This window comes from Biomphalaria glabrata, chromosome 11 (assembly GCF_947242115.1).
Source record: "Biomphalaria glabrata chromosome 11, xgBioGlab47.1, whole genome shotgun sequence".
Taxonomy (NCBI): Eukaryota; Metazoa; Mollusca; class Gastropoda; family Planorbidae; genus Biomphalaria; species Biomphalaria glabrata.
Genome location: NC_074721.1, coordinates 14642567 through 14661961, shown reverse-complemented (window position 1 = coordinate 14661961; position 19395 = coordinate 14642567). Strand labels below are relative to the sequence as shown.

General features: G+C 33.2%; 1 long non-coding RNA gene across 1 annotated transcript; it reads right to left on the bottom strand.

The window, feature by feature from the left end:
- Window positions 1-7131: 7131 nt before the first annotated feature.
- LOC106054832 (uncharacterized) lies at window positions 7132-9265 on the bottom strand. The gene is made up of 3 exons (XR_001215463.2): window positions 8640-9265; window positions 7941-8083; window positions 7132-7590 (listed from the first exon to the last, which is right to left on the bottom strand). It is a non-coding gene; the product is annotated as an uncharacterized LOC106054832 (long non-coding RNA).
- Between the last annotated feature and the right edge of the window lie 10130 nt (window positions 9266-19395).

Sequence of the window (19395 nt, the reverse complement as noted above, 5' to 3'; positions counted from 1 at the left end):
TAACTCTCTTGATATACACACATAAAATATTTGTAATGATTCATTATGACAATTTTATACCGGTACCAAATCAGTGGGGACGCAAAGGTATACACCTTTTCAATTTCATCTATTTATTACTTATGCAGAAACCTTTTCATGATCAATATATTATTTGTGAAAATAAAAACAGACCATTCATATATTATTTTTGTGAAGTACCATACATTAAGCAAAGGTTTGTACACAATTTGTGCTTTGTCAGAAATATATCATTTTACTAGCAGGTGTTTTTTCCATTTTAAATGATAAGAACGCCTAAAAAATAAATACACTTACAAAATAAAAATATATAATGACCAATACAATGCAACAAGATTCCATATATCAACAGTTTTTTCACATTTGTTTTAAATACTCAGAAATAACGTACGAAAAAGTATCCTAATTTTACCTTGCAAGGCAATAATAGGTGCGCAGAGTTACTGGTTTAATATCAATACATTGGAGATACCAAATTTTTGTATTCCATACATTGAGTACATACAGTATCAGGAGCGCATATTTATTTTAGTTCTAGCGAACCATTCAAAGGCATTGACCTAACGGAGAAAATATTGGAGTTCTAAGGTATGTTCCTACTAAGAAACATATGGGAAAGAGATTTTTTTTTTTTTTGTTCTGAATAATCTGTCTACACCTATCTGACAAGTACCTGAAGCGCAGAGATATGTTCTGTCCTAAGTTATAGGATGTCTTCCTATATATACCAGTAGCACATATTTATTTTACATCTAGCAGACCATTTAAAGGCATTCACCTAACGAAGAAATATCTGGAGCGCAAAGGTATGATCTCGCTAAAACAAATGGGAAAATTAAAAACAAATAGTTTTCTGTTCTAATTAATCTGGACACAGCTAACGAAGAATTATCTGGATCGCAGACTTATGTTCTGAATAAACTATTTGAACAAAATACACCTTAGTAGAATCGGTATCTAGAGTGCAGATGTATGTTTTCACTAAACTAAGAGATCTAAATACACCTAGCAGAGAAGTATCTGGAGTGGAAATGTGAATTAACTAATTGGTCTCACCTAGCAGAGAAGCATCTGGAGCACATAGGTATGTCCTGACTAAACTTATTTATATTTATACACCTCGCGCAGGAGCATCTGAAGCACATGGGTACGTTATGACTAAGGTCTATGATCTGAATACACTTAGCAGTGAGTATCTAGAGTACAGCAGTATGTTTTTATTAAACTTGTTTATCTGAATACATCTAGCAGGAACAATCTGGAGCGCAGAGTTATGTTCTGAATACACATAGCAGACGAGCATCTAGAGTACAACTATATATTTTCACAACTTACTTATCTGAAAACACCTAGCGGGTAGAGTACAGCGGAATGTTTTCACTTAACTTATATATCTGACTACACCTAGTGGGAACTATCTGGAGCGCAGAGTTATGTTATTCATACACCTAGCAGAGGAGTATCTGGAGCACATAGGTATAGTGTGACTAAACTTTTTGATCTAAATGTTCCTATCAAAGGTCTATCTTGATCTGAATACACCTAGCGGAGGATTACCTGGATGGCATAAGTATGTTACGACTTAACTTATTCATCTGAGTTTTTCTACTGGAGGAGTATCTGGATCGCAGATGTTGTGACTAAACTAACTGGTCTGAAATCAACTTATAGAAATACTATCTGGAATACTAAGGTATATTTTCAATAAACTATTTGATCTGAATACACCTAGCAGGGACTATCTTGAATGCAGAATGATGTATCTGGAGTGGAGATTTTTCTTAACTAACTGATTTTTAATACATCTAGATAAGAAGCATGTGGAGCGCAAAGGTATGTTCTGACTAAACATTGAGAGACAACTATAATTCTCTGCTACCCGAAGGGTGCAGTATTAGGATCATTTAGTGATTCCATTTTCAATAAAGACATTTCATACTAATTTTCCAAGCAAAAAAAAACATTTTTTTTTCTACATGATCATAAAGTTACCTTACACCTAACCTTAATTTCATTCCTATCAAGTTTTTTTTAAATATATTTTTCCTAACACATAATCTATACGTATTTACTAATGACTGCCTTAAAAGCATATTTCATTTCTTTATCTGAATCCTTCACTAAAGGATGGATTACCTTGATTTACAACCTAACTTTTATATGTTGGTTTTTTGATTACTCAATCAATGCAGGTAATTAGTTCCTACAGCTCTTTCAATGCAAATACTGAAATATATTTTTACAAGGTTACTACAATAAGGAATTGGTTCAATACAAGGGATAAATCCCTTGATTCAGTCATCAATAGAACACATTTTTTTGTTACCATGTTCAATTGATCCTAACTTTATGATTTGGGGTTTTTTTTTACCGTACAGTTAGGGTTACAATTATCACCATTTTAAACATATGTCAGTACCCCTTTTTTATTGTGACTAGCTACATTTTCATTTCAGTCAGGTCAATGTCAGTCTTCGTCTTGTTTTTTTATTTGAAATTGTCGACATCAAAAATAAGAAAAAAATTCAACAAGAAGTATTATTATAAAAAAAAAATAATAATAAATATGCATTTATAAGAGTAGTTCTTTGTCAATGACTTCTGTTAGAAAACAACAAATATAACTCTCTTGATATACACACATAAAAAAGATTTGTAATGATTCATTATGACAATTTTTTACCAGTACCAAATCAGTGGGGACGCAAAGGTATACACCTTTTCAATTTCATCTATTTATTACTTATGCAGAAACCTTTTCATGATCAATATATTATTTGTGAAAATAAAAACAGACCATTCATATATTATTTTTGTGAAGTACCATACATTAAGCAAAGGTTTGTACACAATTTGTGCTTTGTCAGAAGTATATCATTTTACTAGCAGGTGTTTTTTCCATTTTAAATGATAAGAACGCCTAAAAAATAAATACACTAACAAAATAAAAATATATAAAGACCTATACAATGCAACAATATTCCTTATATTAACAGTTTTTTCACCTTCTTTAATACCGTACAAAAAAGTTACGACTGAATTAAGAGGTATGTTTTGTCATTACAAGTTATAGGATGTCATCATACATGTTACCAGTATGGCATATTTATTTTAATTCTCGCAGACCATTTTAAGGCATTGACCTAACGGAGAAATATCTAGGACGCAAAGGTATGTTGTCACTAAAACAAATGGGAAAATTCAAAAGAAATTTGGTAGTTTTCTGTCCTAATTAATATGGACACAGCTAACGAACAAATATCTGGAGTGCAGACTTATGTTCTAAATTAACTATGTGAACAAAATACACCTAGTAGAGAAGTATCTAGAGTGCAGATGTATTTAGATATGTTAGACAAAGGTTACCGATCTGAATACACTCAGCGGTGAGTGTCTAGAGTACAGCGATATGTTTTCAGAACCTAGCGGGTAGAGTACAGCAGAATGTTTCAATTTAACTTATTTATGAATACACCTAGTGGGAACTATCTGGAGCACAGAGTTATGTTATTCATACATCTAGCATGGGAGTATCTGGAGCACATAAGTATGTTGTGACTAATTTTTATTGATCTGAATGTTCTTATCAGAGGAATATCTTGATCTGAATACAACTAGCGGAGGATTATCTGGATGGCATAGGTAAGTTAGGACTGAGGTTTATTTTTAATAAACTATTTCATCTGAATAAACCTAGCAGGGAATATATGTAACCTTAACTTAGTCCAATTAAGTTTTTTGTATACTTTTCCTAATCCATAATCTATAACTATAGCTAAAAAAAATGGCAGAGTAAATAATTACCGATACCGATATTACATTAGTCCTAGTAAGTCATATTAGTACCAGTAGTGTATATTTTAATGCTAACAGACAAGTATTGAAATAATAGAGAAATCTGGAGCGCAAAACTATGTTCTCACCAAAAATATATTTCTGTCTTCAATATAGATACAACTAGCAGAAAAGTGTTTAGAACGCTGAGTTAAGTTCTAATTTAACTGATCTGAATACACATAGTTCAGAAGTAATTAGATTGGAGACATTGTTATTGAACTGACTTAGCAGTAAGTGTCATGTGTATTATGTCACACCATCAGCTGACCAACAGGAGAGTCAACTATTATTCATATCCCATTATGTGTGCGTGGGAAAATTTATATGCTTATTTTCTAGAAAACAATCGATTTGCATTAATTAGATAAAGGGTGAGGAATTAAATCTGAGAGAGTGATAGTATGTACTATCAGTGCCAGCGACTACTATGCATTTCAGTTAACATATACAAGCCAATATCAAAAAGATTGTAGCAGTAAGGCATAAGTAGAATGTAAGACATGGAATTACGTAAAACAGACATTCAAGGGAAGCATAATATATACACATGACTTATGCATGTTTATACTTTTCATTTTTCTTTTGGGAAAGGGAGAAGGAGGAAGAATATATTACTGTATTCAAAGCAAATAAGCTATTTTGGCTAGTAGCTGAGTATACAAAGAGTAAAGTACCCTTTTCAGACTTTGCAATCTATAAGGCAGATTATGTAAAGGTCATCTGCTTCTGTGGCCCACGGTTATCAAGGGTTTCATTTGGCCAGCACAACAACCAATTGCCATTACTTTTCCATGACCAATGTCAGGTTCCCATCAGAGATATGAGTAAAAAATTAAAATGTAAGAAACTGAATAAATATCTTTTTGTCTCACAATACATGTACATGTACCATATCTATCTCAAGAATTTTGAAATCTGCAGGCACTAACATTGTTTGACATATATGATATACCAAGTGAAGGTTATATGGAAACATGTTATGTAATATAACATTTGCAGAAAAAAGGAAGTTAAGAAAGCTGTAATTGAGACACATAACAAAACATTGAGATCTGTAGGACATTGGACTGAAAAGGCACATTATTAAAGTTGATATTTTAATTACCGGTATGAATTAAAAACCATGTTTGTATATTTTCTAGGTTCAGAGATGCCGTACTTCAAACAATGTCAACTGAATAAGCCAAGTAGTTAAATGGTTACCCTAATGTTATTAAATATGAATAAATAAATATTAAATACCAGTATTTCATATTTTCATTTAATACTAAATTACAAGGATGACAAAAACAGTCAAATGAAAAATGCCATCAAATGCAAAATGCACTATAAAAAAGTTACCATTTGCATGACTATCAAGTACCAGTATTACTTTACTAAAACATACAATTCATTTTTTAGGAAACTTTTACTGTACCTGTAACGTAAAATCAAAGGTAAATTTCGATAGCTACACAATTTGATGATGAACGAAGATAACAATCTAAAACAAGTAATTGATGGTTATATTACTTGAAGGAGGTACTTTATTGGTTTTTCTACACTAAGTTATTTTATATGGAGAACAAATATTTAGAGCAATAACAATGCTTTGCTAGAGGCAAGAAAAAAAGTGAAGTTTTCATTCATCCCTATGATGATGCAGCAAATAAAGAAAGATGTATGAGAATATGCATATGAGACATTGAGTAAGACATTTTTGACCTGAGAGGCTAACAAAATTAGGACCTGAAAAAATGTGTACAAGAATTGAAACATTAAGCAACAAAAATTCTTAAACATGTCGCCTGCAAAGATAACAGCTTAAGCCAACTGTAACATCTTTAAAGCACTTGTGAACTTGTAACAATAGGCGCAAATTATTCTCAGAAGAACTCTGATGAGAATTTATACGAACATCTGTGGAATTTAGTGTTATAAGAGCATGTTTCACTAAAAAAAATAATAATCGCAAGTCACATTTTAAAAAGGCTACTCTAAATATTTAGAATTTGTAAATCTTAAATAGTTTTTAAACACCACCTTACACAATTCACTCCTCAGCTTTTTCTCCCTTAGTTATAATAAAGACATCAGCAAAACCAAGAAGAGCAAAGAGGGCTGCGCTTGTTTCTCTGTCAACATTAAGAGCTGAAAAGATATGTTTTAGGCACAAAATACGCTACACCTAAACAATTGAGACTTAAGAGCTATATCAGAGATGCTACATGAATATAGATTTTATTACAGAAGAACTAGAGAAAAATAGCACAAAGTTTTCAAACCTGAGAAAAGGATCAGTTGGCCGCTTTAGGGTATCGGTATGAAGCCTTAACTGCTCTAACCACAACCATCTTTCAGGCAATGACTTAGTGGATGTATACAGTATCTTGCTGCTTCTTTTGTTTTATTAGTTTCCACTGCTTAATTGTCTTGAAATATCACCAGCATCTTTACCATGTTTATGAGCTTTTTTTTTTATAATAGTTTGGTACTGAATTTTTTTTATCACTACTAAATTGTGTTATTTCAAATTAATTGCAATGTTTGAATTTTATCATTTAGTGTATTTACTCATTTTTGGTGCCAGGTATTTTCTTAATACAGAATCTTTAAATCAGGTACAAATAACAAATGCTTAACTGTATAAATTATTTTAGAAGCATTATTATCAATCAATATTACTTTATTTGTTTGTTTTTAAATTAAAATGTAATTATACATTTATGATTTACTTTGTTGTTGCCAGTAAAATATTGTGCCTGGAGCTAATGAATCAGGAAGTGATGAAATTGTATATTTTTAGATGTCAAAGTTAAATTATCAAGAACTGAGCAATGAAGACACTTAAATTACATCAAAAAGACTTAAAGAACTGAGAATTTTAGCAGACTAAATCATTTTAGATGATTTTCCTTAGAGTTTTTGTTTTATCTGATGTTGATTTATATCTTGTACATCATAATCAAACCTTAAAATCAGAATTTTTAATTTAACAGACCCCATCATTTTAGGGGTTAATGCTCGAAAATAATTCTTAAAATAATTCTTAAAATACTGTAGCTTTGCTACTTACAGTATTTTTACCACAGAAATTACTCTCAGGCTATTTAATGACACATCTAATGTTTTACTGTACTAACAAATTGCTAATGTTTGTTAATGTCAATTTGTTTTAATATAGACTTCAATAATGACCATTGATAGCATTTAGCCTTAAATATTTTGATGATGGAAACAAATAGCTTTTTTCTATAAACCACAAAACAAATACAATGGACTTGAGAAAAGATATAGAATAATTCCTTATTTAATTCACTTTTATCAAAATAAAAAGACAACTAGTCTTCAATAGGACATGCAAGCCAAAGTGGAGTAAAAGATGTCAGAAACAATCACAAGATAGATTTTAACAGATTAAAATAGGATTATAATTGTACAAAACTAGAGGTCTTTCATTTAATGTAATACATCACTTATCACATGTCCATGTATACAGTTCATATTCCAAACAAACAACTGCTCTCTTCTTTAGCCTTCCCTGGAGATATGATGTGTGTGCATACTATATTTTGTGGATACAACGCTAACGTAGAACTGTCCTAACCACTGCAAACTTCTAACTGGATCAACTCGTTATAATAGGCGACTGTCAAGTGCATCTATTCAAAGCACTTGCTATGCGTGGCAAGCAGCCACACTAAGTAGCGCAGAGTATGTTGACGCGGTATCTCATTAACATCGTGATATAACCTGTATGCCCAGCAAGGGAGGAAGAATATAGCAAAATTTTACTTTTATGCCAGTAAAAAAAAAATGATTAAGACAGCAGTGACTTTTTTTTTTTCCAAACATTTTAAGAATCATGACATTCATTGGTTTAATATTTTTTATTTTTGTCAGGTTTAAAACCTGAAAGGCACTACTGTCTTGATATTATTTCAATGATAAATTATTGAAATTTAGGAAGCTACTAACAATTTACTAATTTAGTTTTTGATTAAACAAGTGAATATAGATTAAGAAAAAAAATATATGGATAAAAATAGAATCTAATTACACAACGAACAAGTAGGGTAATGTAACTTTGAGGGAATAACCACCTTATCATAAAAAGTGAACCCATTCCTGACTATCAATATGGTTAGCAAGGTGCTGGTGTACTGGTTGTGGCAAGTCATAACTGGCTTTTGCTTATTATAAGCACTTTGAGATAGGTCTAGCAGATCAAGAACATACCTAATTTCTGAAATTATGAAGAGAGGATAACTTTGAAAATATTAAGAACAAAAATAAAGTCATTGTGTGTTGCCTTAAACAGTTCTGTAGGCCTATTTGTATTTTTTTTAAAATAACTATGAGCTGTTGTACAAACTGGCAAGATGTTGATCTATAATATAAGAAAAATGTAGATCAACCTATAATATTAATTTATAATAATTTTATTACAGATTTCAGAGATCTCAATCTTAGTAGCTAGATCTTGAACCAGTGTGTTATGTGTATGGCTAAATTATTGTATTTTTTCTTTTTATGTAGACCAAGTAAAAAATAAAGTCAAATAAGATCTAGATCAGATAATTAGATCTAGAAGGGAAAAAAACGTCATAAAAAAGATCTATATAGAATATAGATCTACGTCTATTATAGGCCTTTCAATAGTAAACCTAGATCATATTTTATATATTACTTAACAGATACTGATAAGCTCTATCAAAGCTTTAATTCCTTAAATTTTTAAATGCAGATGGCAAAGAAAAAAAAATTCATTTTTTAGTCTACAATAAGAAAAAAAAACTTACCTTTTCGCCAAACTGCGCGTCTTCTGAGTCTGGGCTATGTCATTCTAATTACTAATACTAGATCTAGATCTATTCTTTCAATTCACTATCTAGATCTACTTCTAGAATCTACCTAGGCCTAGGCTCTAAATTATAGTTAAAGACTATATCTTAAACTTAAACTATAGCGAAACGTAGATGTAGCTAGATTCTGCTAGATCTACCATATAATCTGGATTTTCTTTCTCCAGCGGACTACCATATATTTCAGGTCTACTGATTGACCTAAGCCTGATGCATATTTTGCATATAGCCTACTATATAGACTAACTTGCCATACCAAATTCATGTTAAGATCTTTAGTAGATCTAGTCTATTATAATTATAGATAGTTTGATACTGATACGCTCACATTTTCAGTATAAACTGTAGTATAAGGTCTCAGTCTCATGTATTGAAATAAGCGACAGACTTAAATCTAGATCTAGAATAAAAACTGCCGACAATAATGTAACAATTTATGAGTAAAGAACTTGACAAATTAGAAAACATCTCTAAAACACTATTAGCTTCTGAGACTAATATCTAACAGCTAGTTGAAATCGGACGTTGCTGTAGCGATTAGAATGGAATATAACGACGACGAGTGCGCGCAAGTCTTTATATAGTGCCCACGTTTTCTAGACGTTTCGCCTATCAGCATAATTTCTGAATTTCGACGTCACGAAAACGATTTTGAGGCTCTGAAAGAATTATTAAAGAAATTCAACTGATTTTTAATAACTATTTTGTAATGTATCTTCTTATCGCTATTTTTTTAGAAAGTTAATTTATTTCATTGTATAAAAAATATATAAAGATATGTATATTTAAAAAAAAATATTTAAAGAATAAAGTCTGAAATTCTCAACAGAGCCTCAAATATATTTTTAGAATCACGTCAACAAAGAAAAACAGGACGCAGTTGCCATGACTCATGCCACGTAGTCTTTGGAAATTTACAATCATGTCGCTTCCATAGGCGTAGACACAAACAGCAAGATCTTAGCGGAGGGTAGAACAAAAATGATCGCGTTTAGTGAATAGATTACAAGTTTATAACAATGTTGCGCGTTTGGCAGGGAGCGTTATTTCTCATGAGTTTCTAACGCATGGATGGGGTCTATAGTCGTATAGGACGTTTTATTTTTTTCTTTTAAGTTATATATATATAAGCAACATCTGCAATTTAGATTCGCAATATTTAGATTCTAAACCAATCGCCTTTTTAAAATTTTATTTTATACCAAAGCCCTACATTTCCCATACAAAATTTCATATGATTACATATAATATATATAGGCCTAGTGTCCGCCAAAGGCAAAGCCAAAGCACGATGCTTTTTTTTTTTACTAGGTCTACTACTATCAGTATTATGAATCTCCAACCTTTACCGGGTTTACCCTCATAGTCAAGGGAAAGCAAAAAGAAGTCAATAATGTATGTATATATGTGTGTGTATATATATAAATATATATAAAAGCAGTGGCGTCACTAGGGTGGTGCGGGCCGCACCGGGTGACAACCATAACTTTGAGGGCATCTTTATTCGTCATCTCGTGTATACATTTAATTGTATTTAAAAAAATAATACTATTTCGTCTGCAAAATCCAACTCGGTTTGGTTTACCCCATGGGAACCCAAATGCAGCCTGTTTAATGTATTTTCTATGACATCATCGAAGGCTACAAGAAAGAGAAATGGTGATAAAATACACCCTAATCTCATATCCTTCTCGACTATGAGGAATTCCACCGTCTGTTGTGATACGACAGCTTGATTTGCTTTAGACATGTCGCTGAATCTGGACAAATTGTTGCGAGATACCTTAAATTCTCTTGCTATTTTCCAGAGTGATTCCGAGAGATGCTATAAAACTTTTTTTTAAAGCTACAAAACCGATCAACATCCTTTGTTGATATACAAGGCATTAATCAACGGTGTTTTGCAGGATAATGTAAACCTGTTCAGTGCTTGAATTCCCTTTTCAGAAGCAGCTGAGAAACACTAGTATAATTAAAAAACCTTTTCCTTAAGGAGCTCTTAAATAATCTCTAATAGAAAAAATGTTCAACTCAAGGCTTCTCATTCTATAATTGTACATTTTTAATGTATGTAATAACTTTTAATAAAATGTCAAAGACGACCTTTTAAAATAGAATAAAAAACCATTTTCAGGTGTAACCAATTTATTAATTAAATTACAGTTTTAGTGTTCAACAAAAAGAAAGAGAAATAAACAAAAGCTGTTGGTTTGTTGTTGTTTTTTTTTTTTGGGGGGGGGGGAGATTTTTTTCCGTGTGTGTGTGTGTGACACCCCAAGCTTACTGCACTGGTTGACACCCACCCTAGAGACACCACTGTATATAAGGCTTATCTTTGAGCCTGAAGATTATGGACTGCAGTATTTCCTGCGGCTACACAGCCCAAGCTGGTGCCATATTTTGCCACATAACCATTGCCCAGCTGTGGTCGATTTAATTTTTTTTTAACCGTCTGTCTTCCATAGTGGATTTTCTTTTGGTCTTAAATGTGAATATAAATATATATAATTAAGAAATAATTTTTTTACTTTATAACTTTTACAATTTTACAATAAAAAAAAAACTAGTTGCAGAAATGCTTTCATTTTACCTATTGTGAGAATTTAGTGTGGTGGTATTAGGTTACTTGTAACATGATGTAGCATGGAGGCTGAGTGGTAAGGCACTTGGTTTCCAAATTGGGGGTCTCTGGTTCAAATCCTAGTGAAGACTGGGATTTTTAATTCCAGGATCTCTAGGCGCCTCTGAGTCTACTCAGCTCTAATGGGTACCTGACAGTGACAACGGTTGGGGAAAAGTAAAGGCGGTTGGTCATTGTGCTGGCCACATGACACCTTTGTTAACCATGGGCCACAGAAACAAATGACCTTTACATCATCTGCCATACATCACAAGGTCTGAAAGGGGAACTTTACTTATGATGTAGCATTAGTGTAAAACAGTTATTAGATGAAATAAAGGAGAAAAGATAGCAAATTAAAGGTAATTTCAAGCATTAAAAGGAGTAAGAAACCAAAGTTTGTGCTTAACTATAGTCTGTATACTATATTATGCAACCTGCAGGCCAAATTTATTTGGATATTAATTATATCTGATTGTTATTATAATTCTAAAGATTTTGAGAGCTGTCAGGGTTTTTCAGTGACATTACAAACATTATAAATGCACCGAATGATTCCGTAATTGCAAAGAAATTTATGTGCAGCTAAGGTAATTTTAGAGTAAATTTAACCCATTTTGAGTTAAAAAGCAGAAAATTAGTTTTACTTTGCTGCAAGGGTAAACTATTTTTGATTAAATGCCTTAGCCTTAAAAGTAAGCTGTGCAAATGAATGTCTCAATTGTGAAATTAAAAACAACATCAGAACCAGAAGTCATTCCTAAATATCCTGTTTTTTTCTCAGTCCAAGGAGCTTCTTGACATAATAGAAGATTATGACGAAAAAATAAGTATATAACATAAGTTATTCTTCTAGATTTGTATATCTGGATTTGATCTAGGAACACAAGTGGAAAATCTGTAATTTATATATATATTTTATAAGGCTCTGTGCCTGAAGTAGGGTTTTTTAAATATTGTCTAATCCTGTCTCTAAAGGGGTACACATACATTAGTAAACAATAATTTTTCTGTCTAATTAATCAAAAGGTGGAGATACCTTTTTCGCTTTGTCCTCCAGACTGCTGTCATCAACAGCTGGATAATTTATGCTACCTCTCACAGGCCCAGACCCAAAAGCCTATCACTTGGACATCTGGAATTTTGGCTTGAGATGAGCACAGCCCTTCTAAAGGGAGACATTGTTTGCAGAGTAATCTCCAGCCATCAACTCAAAGAGTTGGCATGAGTGATCTTCTTGAGCATAGGCTCATTACAATGGTGAGAAAACAGATGTGCCTGCCATTGGTGTATGAATATCAAACAGTTTGGGAAAAAGAACAGATCACATATGAAACTGTTTACGGATATCTCTGTAAAGGAGAATGTTTTGCTAAATTCCGTAACTCACTGACACTCCAAGTCATGCTTAACGTCAAGTGCTCCATAAACATTTTTTTTTTAAATATAAAGATCTTGATAAATATAAATACTATTTAGTTTATAAAAAGTCTTGATAAACATACTAAATCTAGAATTCTAGAAAAAAACTAGATCTACATATGAAATGTGATAAACTACACTCTACAGAAATGATGATACCGGTACTCGATTTCTATGTTAAATATAGATCTAGAGTCTAGATTTATGGATGTATTATGAAATGTTATATTCTAAAACATAATATATGATAATCATATGATTATGATTAATATTATTTATACTTAAAACTTACTTAATCCTGTGCACTCCCCGAGGAGCATAGGGTCGCAACCACAACTCTCCACCAAACTCGGTTCTGAGCAGCTTTCTTCATATGCTCCCATGTCATTCCAGTATCCTAAACTTCACTGATGACTGACCTCTTCCAGGTTTGCTAGGGTCAGCCCACTTTCCTCTTTCCTTGGGGATTCCAATCAAGTGCCTGCCTTGAAACACTGGTATCTGGTTTTCACAGGGTGTGTCCTATCCAGCTCCACTTTCGCTTTGTGAGGTCTTGGTTTATTGGCTTTTGTCAAGTTCTCTACCACAAATTGACAGTAGTGTATATTTTCTGGCCACCTAATTCCTAATATTTGGCATAGGCATCTGTTGGCAAAGGTCTGGAGCTTTTCCATATTTGTTTTAGTGACTCTCCAAGTTTCTGAACTGTATAGAAGGACAGACTTAAGGTAATAAAAATTCCTATCTTGTTATGTAGAGATAGCACCTTAGAGCACCAGATTGCTTGAAGAGTTAAAAGACCAGCTTTATTGATCCGAATTAGTATATCATCATCAGCTCCACCCTCTTTACTAACTCTACTTCCCAGATAAGTGAAGTGGTCTGTATCAAGGATGTTCACTACCTTTAGCATGATTGGGTTCTCTTGCCTGTTGCATAGCAGAGGATGTAGCATTTCAGCTGATGTTTTGGGGTCTGCTTTAAGTGCCTCCACTGGTATACTATCTGGGCCTGGTGCCTTTCCACTTTTTGCATCCTAGATGGCCTTGATGATCTCTACTTTAGAAGGAGAACCTGTGTTTATTACTTCTGTTGCTGGGGGTATGTCCAAAATCAATTTAGGAGGATGTCGGTTCAAAATTTCCTGAAAGTGTTCTGCCGATTTATTCTTCTATCCAGCATCCTTTCCTTGTTTGTCTTTCACTGGCTTGTTGGTGTTGGTATTTCTTCCTGAAATATTATTTATAAGTAGATTTAATTAATTAATTAATTAAATTTAATGATATGCTCTTTTCATTCCAGAAATAAACAGACCAGTGTCACTAACCAGCATCACAAGTAAAATCCTAGAACACATAATATGTAGGAACATCATAACCACTTAGACAAACATAATGTCCTTACTCCATTCCAACATATATGGCTTTAGGAAATATAGATCGTGTGAAACACAACTAATAGGACTTACTAATTGATGATTTTTTAAAAGGTTTATATAATAATGAGCAAATAGATGCCATCTTATTAGAGTTTTCCAAGGCTTTAATAAAAGTTCACCACTATAACTTGCTCAAAAAATTTAAATATTTTGGCATTGATGGTTCATTACATCAATGGATTCAGGATTTTCTGATAGTGAGAGAACACACTGTAATAATAAATGGCTCTAAATCAACACCAATAACAGTTAACTCAGGTACCTCAAGGAACAGTATTTGGTCCACTACTATTTTTAATTTACAAACGATTTACCAAATTGCATTAGTTCAGGAACATAAGTCGGATTATTTGCAGACGATTGCATAATATATCGAACAATAAAAACAGCACAAAATACAGACATTTTACAAAGAGAATCAGATGAATTACAGAACTGGAAATCAAATTGGAGCATGTCTTTCCACCCAGAAAATGTCAGTTATTAAGAGTAATAAAGGTAACAAAAAAACTTAGAAAACAAATACGTACAACTTATATTTATTCATGGTAAACCAGTAACACTGACTAAAAATGCAAAATACCTATAGGTATGAATAAAAAAACTATCAAGGGTTTTTTAAAAAGAAAATATTAAGAAACTAGAACATAGAAAAAAGAGCAGGGAGATTCATAACAAACAAATATTCACATTTGATTAGAGAAACAACTTCAGTAAAATCACTAAATTTAGAAATCTACAGGATAGATGACTTAAAAGTAATTAAATTATATATAATCTTCAAAAACAAAACCTAATTAAATACTAGAAAAATAAAGGCACACTCTATGTCTATGTTTAATATAGATCTATAAATGCTAGGACATATACCATAATCTTCAAAAATAAAACCTAATAAAATACTCAGAGACAAAGATAAAGGCACACTCCATGTTCCATATACTATAGAATATAGGTCTATATATGCTAGGGCAAATTTGTACAAATCCTCCTTCTTTCCCTATCCTATAGTCTAGAATAGGCTAGTGCTTAGACTCGTAATTAATAATTAGTTATTAGAGCATAAAATGGGTTGTCTTAATCAGCCAGGAAAACCAATGCCAATGACAGTCAGAATTTAATAATAATATTGATTAACAAGCATGTCAACTAGATTGACTTATTATGACTTATAGTTATAGAGTAATAGACTGATGTATTCTATCTCATAATCTAGATTCTAGATCTAGTATCCAGATGTGATAGACCTAGAGACCTAGAAATAGATAGAATGAATATCTAATCTACATCTAGAATCTAAGAGTAAGAGTAACAATAAGACAATTTATGATGCTCAGGTCTACTTGAAAATTAATAAGTTATTGGTAGACTGCTATGCCCAGAGTAGATCTATATTCTACACCAATAGTCTTTTTAATTATACTTTTGTTGTTATAGCATAGCTTCCAATAGATTCCCAAGTTGAATACGCCTATGTAAAGTAATAATAACCGCTTCGAACTAGAATTTTCCAGTTTCAGTAAGCGACAAGGTCAAGGACGTGAACAAGTGTTTTGAAACATTTTTTTTCCGATATCTAAAAATAGAAAGAAAACGGTATGCCTGCTTTATTGTGAAACAAATTCTCCTGCTATGTTTACGGTTTTGCGTTACCGTTCTCCAGCACTGGAGAAAAGAAAGCCTAGAGATCTATAAATCTATTATAAATCTGCAAACGATATTATATGGCCTCTAGATCTAGATTATTCTAGATTATATTGTTGGCATGACAGATCGAGTCCAGATTTATATAGATTACATCCTCCTCATAGTCTCATTTCCACCATAAGGCTAAGGCGCACTGGCGGATCCGGGGGGGGGGGGGAGAGGGGTGATTGCCCTCGCCCCAACTCTGCCGACCTCCCTCCCCCCCGGGGGGGGGGCGACTATAAAAAAAACCCACGGGAATTCCTTGCTAGCCGCTCTAATTTTATTTTTATTTAAATAAAGTTTCGAAAATAGCTTCTTATGTGCGAATGTCGTTTCTTTAAAGGTTTTAAAATGAGAATTAGAATTCATATAAAATATTTAAATAATTGTTGTTGTTTTTTATTAAACTATAATTTTAAAAAAAATAGCCTTGGAATAATGATTGGGCCACCCGCTAAATTCGGCCGCCTGCGTGCAATGCACACATTGCCCAGCAGCCATCGCTCTCCGCACATCGGACAAACCAATACTTTTTCTTTTTGTATTTTACTATTTACAAAAATTTTAAAAAAATCTGTCACTAATATAATTTATTTATGCTATAAATTAAATTCTTATATCGAATCGCCCCACCCCTATTCTTTAATGCCAAATGCAATTATTAGCAGAAATTATAAAAAAGAGCGAGGATTAATCGTTTTCACTCTAACGCCAACTCCCTTTCCAGATGAAAACATGACGTTTTAAAAACGAATAGTCAAACATGATTACAGATTTTATGTAATTCCACATGAATATATCATAATTATTTTAAGAAAGACTTTGTTTTGGACAATTTAGAATTATACGAAATTTTTCAGTAGGCCTATAAGAGTAACTATTGAGATGAGTTCTCACAAATTGCAGACGACACTAGAGAGCAGCACTGGCAGAAGAAAAGAGTCAGAGAAAAAAAAGCAAGATCAATGACACTAGCCCCAGCTGGAATAACATTTCGGGCTCAATTAGATCTCACCAGTGACTAGCCAAATAATGAGGAAACAGGCAAAACCTCCCCCCCCCCCGGGGCCATATAGGCTTTTTTTTTGTGAAAAAAAGGGGGGGGGGCTGATGTATCATTCTATATAGGCTAAGGTGTGTTTCTAGATCTAGACAAAATATTTTAAAATGTATAAAGAGTGGACTAAATTGTGAATAGTAATATTCGTTCTTTCAAACTGTACCGGGTGAATCAAAGCTTCTATGATTTAAAATTATTTACCAATATTTCTATAGGCTATAATTAACGAGTAAAAAAAAAATATGTGTAGTGATATGCTAGGATGCAACAGGTGGTTCGGTTACAATTGTGTATTAGTAGCCTTTTAATTTAAGGGGATGCAAAAAAAAAAAAAAAAAAAAGTGCGTCGGCTTAAAAGTTCGTGGTCGGGAATGAAGGCTTTCTGTTGGAAGGTGCCAAAAATGTAACATGACTAACACTAACTGTTATGAACATAAAGATAAGAGAGTCGAGAACCATGTCTGCATAGTATGGCTTTAATACACTGAATGACTACACAACATACATTTCGTGAACACATTCTTACGGACGAGTTACAAGCACATGTGAACATAAGAACGATAACCGATATAGAATATAATTTTCCTAACACTAACAAACAAGACTAACACTGCTTTATTGATCCTTATTGGAAATGTGATTACAATTACTCTTTCCCGGATTCGAATCCTGATGAAGACTTGGACTTTTTATTTCTAGATCTTATTAGGTTTCCTTGGGTCCACCCAGCTTTAATGGGTACCTGGCATTAGCTGGGGAAAGTTAAAGGCGGTTGTTTGTTGTGCTGGCCACATGTTACCCTCGTTAACCGTGGACGACAGAAATAGATGACCTTTACATCATATGCCCTATTGATCGCAAGTTCTGAAAAGAATACTTTACTTTTTTTCTCAAATAACAATAACAACATTCACACACATCACCAGAGAATGCTAACCATGTCTTTCAAAGCTGCATAGGCCTACTAGCCTATATCAAGAGGCCCGAACAAGACTGGCCCCAAAACCCTCCTATAGAAGAAAAACTATACGGAGAACTTCCTGATCTGGAAACCACTGCGAGTTTCATCTCAGGTATAGGATTACTGATTTGAACCCTCCGACATGAAAAATGAGAAGGAAGAAGAAGAAAGAATAGAACAGACACAACATTGAGTGAATACAGACAGACGTCATGATCTTTTTCACGTTCATTAGGGAACTAGTAGCGCCGATACAGTTTGAGACTAAGGAACAAACGAGGTTTTGTTCCGTACGGTCCTAGTTTTGGTAGAGAGAAGTCGATCACTTCGCGACGACTTGTCCAAGTTATAATGGAGCGGGTGAAGGTTAATTGTCTTCAAATTTTGTGTCCAACTTTGCTGATTTTTATTTCAAAAATTTATTTAAACATGGCAGTGTTGTGCGTGTCATTTTTATTACAAAGCTTCTATCAACTCACTCTGTCTTCTGGTCAAAAGTTTGTACACGTTATTTCTCCTACACAGAATCTTGGAGCAAGTTGAAATTTAGCACAGCTATTTCTTTTACATGCCAACACAAGAATCAATTTAAAAAATAACCAGTTAGTTACCATCTGAAATCTATGATGAGTTTTTTAGTTTTTATAACTTTCAGTTCAAAAAAGTTGTCAATACACCAGTTTGTAAAGTCTTCTATCAAACATCGATAACGAGTTTCGTCCCCTGAGCTAAGGGTGTCAGTATCTTCAGCAAATTTAATAAATTGAACCGAGCCGTAGAGTTAAGGCTTAGTGTAAAGTAACAGTAAAGAGTGTACAATACCGGAGAAAATGCACAGCCTTGTGGAGCTAATGTACGTAGTAGGCTACTCAATGCACGTTGGTGATTTGATGTTAACTTAAACTGAAGACGTTGTTTGTACCTAAGGGTGCCTTCAACTTCCTATACCGTACCTTTGAACAATTTGATCGCAAAGCAGTAGTGAAGCATACGAGAACTTACTTGATTTGGCATTAACCATTTACACAAGGCATTGACGAATCTCGAGAACTAGGATACTGTAAAAAGAAATGCAGGAAACAAAACGACTATTGTGGCAATTATCATGTAAAAGAAGGGGGGGGGGGGAGGGAAGAGCACACTGTGCTGTCTTGTAATAACTGTTTTAGAGGTATAACTAATTGATTGTGTCTGTTTAATGCCCTTGTCTTGATCTCACAAGATTACGACACTGGCACACATTCAAGGAATAAGATCAAGACCTGTGGAGACTTCAACGATGTTAATTTACAAAATGGGATTATCGGTCCTGTCTTCATCACCGTCGATATTTTCTAGTCCATTTACCATGCTTCAAGCCCAAACCATATCTTTTTGTATACCCCTATCCTACAACGTCATTTGTCTGGCTGCGTCACTAATTCTGTTATGAAACACAATATTTAAATAATTAATCATATGCTTTCTAAGCTAACAAGACCAATACAATAGGAGCGTATTTCG